Below are 7,206 nucleotides of genomic sequence, written 5' to 3' on the forward strand. Positions count from 1 at the left end.
ACGCTTGGGGGATTGTTGTGATTTGGCAGAGTCCCATTCTAGTTTTTCACTCAGTTGCGTCAGGCTTCTTTCATACAGACAAGCAGATCTGCACAAACAAATATCCAGGAAGAGCCCTCAATTAAAGACTTCCCTATATAGACACAGGATGAGGTCATCACCTGCCTCACAAACAGCAGAGCTATTCAACCACATTTGCAGAAAGCTAAGGGCCCGGGGGCCAGATATTTCACTTGACACAGCGCGCCACCACAATTTCATTTTTTATCCTGCTACATTGCAAAACTAGTGCCATAATAAATTAAAGAACATAACTAGGCTTTCTTTATATAATCAAATCAAGTATTTATTTTTCTTTGCAGCAAAAGCTGTGACACAGCGCCAAAAATGAAACACATATTTAAAACACAGGTATTTTACAACACATGTCAGCTGTTTGGTATAATCTGTTCAATTCTGACATGTCTTACCTCACTTCTTCTTTTTTTGTTTGTTTGTTTTTTAATTTACAAAGTTCAAAATTCAACTGTAACTGTTTTTAATTTTTTTTAAAGTAGCCAGAAACTTCTTAAAGCATAAAACATAAAAACGGAGACAATAAAATAGAGTAAAAACAGGGTAAAAGGGTGAAACAAAATTATCATTAAAAAAGAAATGTAGACCAAGGACCTACATTGGTGATGTCATTTTCGAATAATAAAGATCTTTGTGTGTGTTTGGGCATTAGGTTCAGGAATGTAATATAAGTGGGATTTTATTATAATAGCACATGAATGCAGGTGGGGTTTATTATACATATAATATGAATAATAAAGCTAAGGATAGCTAAAATTATTAAAACATTGACCATTAGGTCTTCTTTTGTGTCGTTCTCTTGCTGAGCTCAATAACAGCCTGTCCTATGAAGCAAAACACAGAAATGAGCAAAAAGATTGCAAAAGTTAAAAATAAATTGAGCTTGCTATGTATTTTGCTTAGTAAGACGTCTATTCATACCCAGACAGGAAAAAAATGGAGCTGACATGGAGGAAAATGTGCCAGGAAGTCGGACAACCTGGCAAGTCATGGAAATATGTATCAGCACAGCATAGCCCTGATCGATCCGAACTCCATCCAGGAAACAAGCATTTTTAAAGTTGTTTGCTTGTCATCTAGTGGACAGACCTGACCAAGTATAAATTTAGGATTCTTATAAGGCAGCATTATTGTGTTGTTGATTCGGCCTTCTTTTAATCAACTTACTGCATCCAGATCACATCGAAATCTCTTTCATGGTTACTGCTTATTGATTTTAAAACACCTATTAAGAAGCTGCCACTCACCGGAGACAGATTGACAGGCGCCGTGGTGAAGTGCCTTTGGCAGGTTGTAATCCTTTGCAAACATTGCAGAGCAAACATATGAGCTTTCCCTCAGCAGTTTCGATGTCCACACATTTCTGAGTCCAGCTGCTGTTGAATTTCCGATTTTCGGCATTAACTTTTCCTTTCTTCGCCTGTGCCAGCGACATTTTGCCACATCGGTTTTCTGAAACTTTTACTAGCTAGCTACAAGTCTACTGTGACACTCGCGCGCAAAAGGCGGTCTGTCGTCATCAACAATGCACACTTTTGATTGGCTTAGAGCACAGGACCATAGATCTTTTATATGACAGGAGCGCTTTGCTGATTTGAAGGATTTATTGTGGCAAAAATGTAAATCATTAAAACAAAATAAAAATCGGAAATCGCTCTGCATTTTGCACATCCTGTTCCCTCATCGCAAAGTCAGTACGTTTTTTAAAAGTGTTTTTTGGTTAAATGTCTGTGGTTACAAAAGGCTGAAGATATTATCAAGTTTTGTTCCACAACATAAAATACATCTTTAAAAGTAATACAATATAATTATAAAGTGCTAAAGTGTCTTAAAATGGCGGCTGCTAACAACTAGTTAAACAGGACTACAGAAATTGTCTCAATTAATTCTGACTTTCTAACTTTAAAATAGTATATTTATCATTTTATGGAAAACATGTACAGTAATTGTGTAGTAAGATGCTTAGTGGCGGTGATGTTAAAGTCATGTGGCTGCAATATAGTCTGTTTATAGCCTAACATTAGCTTTTTACTTCTAGCAACTTCATTTACACTTAGAAATTTTGCCACAGATATTATTCTCAGCCATATTCCAAAATCCGATTCCCAAAAATTCCATAGGCTTCTTGTCGAGGGAACCAGGGCGATGCTAACTTCTGGGATAGCCCATAAAAATATGTCATCCCTAAACTGCCAGTTGAATATGCCGGCTCTAGACTGACACCCATTCAGCCTGGCAGAGAAATGTCTGATTTAGAGAGAAGTTTTCTTGAATATGCTTAGGAAAAAATGTGCAATGATTAATGAATATAACCTACTTTTAGCTGATGCCATTACATAATCCAGTTATATATGTCAGCCTGACACGTTTTTATTAAGCCTTCACAGCTACAGCACACCCTGTTGTGGCAAACAATACATAACTGTGCATCCTCAGCTAATGCAATGGTAAAAACAATGTTTTTGTTTTCCCACGTCACGTTAAGATCCCTTAACATTGGTACATTACAATACAGTGAAACTATCAAAACAGTTGTATCATTCCATCTCTTCTTCAGGATTATACTGGGATTGGCCTTGGAGACATACAGTATCTTGTTGCCTAGTAACATCAGTTTGATGCCCAATACTCCAAAACCACTGTGAAAATACAACCTGTCTTCATACTGATGTCAGTAAATCACAACTTCAAGATATAATGTTAATACCACCTGTTTCCACTGGATAGTTTCACTTAAATATCCTGTAATTAACTACTTCAGAATCAATTCAGATTCTGATATTCTACATATTGTCAGCACGATACTGTTTATTTAAGAATGTGTCATAATGTGACATACAAGTAGTTGTTAAATTTTGAAAAGCTGCACATACCAAATGGAGTAGCAATGGCCGAAACTGTCAACCAGGGGGGAAACTTAAAATATCAGCTACTTCAGCAGGTGCCACACGCTTCACAGGTCATCTAGAAGAAGTACAAACACTGCCATCCACTGGCTAAATACTGATACAGCTACATTTCTATATCTTGTGTGATCTGTCATGTATGTGTGCGGTTAGGGGCTATCAGAGAGAAATACTGCAATCTAGAGGTTTGAAGAGCCTGGTTCCGTTACATAACAGACAGCACAACCTTGTATTAGTTGGGAAAAAAAAGTCAGAGTCAGGCCTGTATGACTAAGGGTTGATGTTACATAAGCACAGTACACTAAGCACTGAGAAGACTCTGCTCTAGGTGCTCGCTTTAAACTGTCACTATTACAGGAGCTAGATTCACTGAGGGAATTCAAAGTTGCTTATTAATTTTCATGAGATGTTGCAACCCGCAAATTCACAGAAAAAGATTTTGATGCTGTTAACAATCGGTCACAGACAGAAGGCCATCTATGCATGGAGCGCTGTAAACTGTGATTTACAACTGTACGACTGAAGACATTTCTAGTCAAGAATCCTTAACTTAATCGCCATTTTTAAAAAAAGGAAATCTTATACTTAAATTGATTACAATCAATCATAAAACTGAGGAGTTTTATATCACAGCAACCACAAAATAGTTTTCAGGTCTGATCTGTGCAGTTCTTTAAAGCTGTGCAGTGTCAGTTGGCTGTGATTGTTTACCCTTGATTTAATGGCATGTGAATGCAATATCATGTTTCTTCCACAGAGGGAGCCACAGTCTATAATAAAAAGAAATGACAGTCAGTTTGTACAGTACAGTAGAAGGCAATTTACAGAGGCAAGGCAATGTGGTAGTCTTAAAGGGGCAGTCCGTAGTTTGGGGGAATAAATTCAAACTCAAATTCAAGCTGAATTTTAATATTTACAATATCAATGAGTTAATAAAGAAAACTAAGAAATATATATATATATTCTTCCATAACTGAATAAACAAGCTATTCTCAAATAAGTTCCCCAGAACAATGTTCGAAGCAAGAAAGGTGGCAGGGTCCGCCACGTATAGACAAAGTAAAACAGTATGAGATTGTGTTGTCCTTTTAGGTCAGTTTGTTTATTCATAGTGCATCTTTAAGTCTTATTAGTTATTTACTGTATTAGTTTCTTCTCCTACCATGACAAAAAAAAATGAAATAAATGCTTTGCTCATTATGCAATAATGTTTTAACATTAAATATTTAATTTTCATTATATTGAGCTGCTGTGTTATAACCGATATTTTAACTATAAATATTGTTTGTAATAGAAAATATAATCATAATGGTAAAAGCTACTGACCAAACTGTTTGATCAAGCTGTACATCAGCGTGTTATCCTTCTTAAAGCACAAACACTGTTGTTGTTTTTCCTTGTATTTGCCATCAACCAAACATCAGCAGCATTACACTAATAAGGATAACGTGGGCTGCGAAATTCATTCAGCTTAGCAGTTGAGCCGTGCAGTGAGGTTTTGATGTGCTTTCAGGAAATCACCCATTAGAGGCTCCACTGAGTGGCCCCCACGGCCCCTGGAGCTAAAGACAGTGGACCAGCAGCCTGTGACCCACTTCTTTTGTGCCTTCATTTTATCAGCTCAAGAGGCTTTGTTTGTAATCATTCATGACCGATGCACCACCCCCAACATCCTAACTCCATCGCTACCCCTTCATCCGCCGCCACAATACGCACATACACGCACATGTATGTGTGAGGATGTTAATTCCTTAACCTTCAGCCTCAGCTCACACTCATCTAGACCAAATCCTAATGTGTCTTCACCTTTAATTTATGGCCTGACCCTCCCTCTATGAAACATATGATCCACATAAACACATCAAAGAGCATAACAGGTTCAGCTTGATGAGAAGAATTTGATCCGAGTACTTAATTTAACAGATTTGGGAAAAAAAACATAACTGAGAAAAATACATTTAAAATTAACATTAGCCGCATGGCTCTAAAAAAAAAAAAAAAAGCCCAGGCTGATGGCCTGCGGAGATGAGTCATGACTAACTGCTGAGTCTAGTGTGACATATGGAGTCATGTGTACATCTGCCAAAGATGCGAACGGCTATAAATAAATCTCTTTCACACTTTTTTTTTTTTGTATTTCAATATATCTGAATGAATCTAATTTTAATTTGTCTTAAAATACACCACACTTACTAAATACTACATACACACAATACACACAACAAAACAGACGATATCCAAAACAAAGAATACTGAAAATAATATCAGATACAGCCTAGTAAGTTAAAGTAGTAAAACACATCCTGCATTAATAATTTAATCTAGTAAAAGCACATGAATATCACCAGCACATTGTACTTTGGTATCAGTATTGGTTTTATAGTTCTGACTAGCCTTGAAACCTGTTAATGTTAAATGTGGAGTTAGTCTTAAAAACGTTTCATATCTGGTCCTTTAATACACAGTATAACAGTAAAACACATAATATGTCTCTCTGGAGTGGAATGAAACCAGCATAAAATGAGAGAGACACTCAAGTACAGTGCAAGATGTCTACCTCAAAACTGCAGCACAGGAAGTCTAATAATACAGCATCTCAGCAGATCAGGTCATGTTCCACCACTGTGGATATGTACTGTATTAGGAAGGCAATGAATACAGTGAAATGAAGCCATAATAACATGAAACATACACAGGATTAAAAACCTCATGGAACAAAGTTCAAGGTAAACTTGATCACACGGATACAGACCACAAACTTTTATTAAAGGACTAAAGTTTCAACCCTATGTGTGTCTTCATCAGAGTCATTAACGTTTGAGAAGACTCTGGCATCAAAACGTTAGTCTTTGAATTAAAGTTTGCGGTCTATATCCATGTGCTGCAGTTAACTTTGGACTGTGTCCTTTAAGTTTTTATTTCATGTCACAGAAGTGCCCTGCGCTGAGAGCACCAGACAGGCTTCAAGCTCCATGTGAAGTGGTTGAGGCACATTAAACACTCGCTTGGGCAACAAATTGCAAGTATAAAAAAGATAGCAGCACAATATGAGTAGTTCTCTAATGGGAACAAATGAGGAACAAATGAGGAATCAATGAGGAACTAGCTGGCAGTTAACCCTTAGTTAATTATTAACTTTTTGGGGTAGTTACTAATAAGTTCACCATTAGTCCATCAAGAAATGGACTCATTAATTACTAATTAGTCACTCCATGAGTGACTGTTCATTAGTTAACTAGTCTCATTTTCCCCTTTGTTCCTAATTTGTTCCTCTCTCCTTTCTTAATTAACCGATGATTAGTTAAGCCAGCCAGCTGGCTGCTACATTCCTAATTTGTTCACCTGTAACTATTCAAAATGTTGTAAGAAGTACCATGGGACCTTATTTTGGAAAAAAATGTGTATGTTAGTGAATGGAAAGAGACGAAATCTTCAATACTGTTTGAATTGTGCCAAGAAGTAAACATATAATGTTTGTGAAATTAGATGAGAAAGTTGTGAAAATCGCAATTTGCCGTAAATGAATTAAAATACCATGCGTGGAACTGCGTGAATCACATCGTCTTGCTTATTAAACGTCATCTACACCAACATGGCCGCCAACACGGCACAGAAAAGGTCCTAAAAAAGATGAAAATCACAATAAAACTGACCAGACTGACAAATAGTGTTATGTGAAAGGGCGGTTTGTCAGTTTTGTGAGCTAGCTAATATACAGGAGCAAATCTACAATGTTTAAGTTATGGATTTTGGTGAATGTTCAAAGAGACACCTTCACTAACACAACTGTTGGTTGTGTAGTCTTTACAATTAATGATGTATTTTCACAGTCTTATTCTTCCATTAGTTTTATGACAAACTGCGACTTTATTGACTTGGAAATGATCATTTGGATTGAAAAACATTATAACAATTCAAGCGAGATCAAAAAATAATTTGTATTAACTACCAACGTTTTTCTGATATATGGTCCCATGGGTTTCACCGGAAGGGGCGTGGTCTCAACTCTCTAGCTAGCCAGTTGTTAGCCACTGCCATTTTTAAGCACTTTATAATTAAACTGTGGGACATTAAATGATGTACTTTATGTCGTAGGACAACATATCTTAACCCTGTGGTAACCACTGACCTTATTTCAGGCATTTAACTGAAAACCAATTTAAAAAACTCCTAGATTTTGAGAGGGAACCGGAAGTGCAAAAATGCTAACTAGCTGATTAACGGG

This window comes from Sparus aurata, chromosome 5 (assembly GCF_900880675.1).
Source record: "Sparus aurata chromosome 5, fSpaAur1.1, whole genome shotgun sequence".
Classification (NCBI taxonomy): domain Eukaryota; kingdom Metazoa; phylum Chordata; class Actinopteri; order Spariformes; family Sparidae; genus Sparus; species Sparus aurata.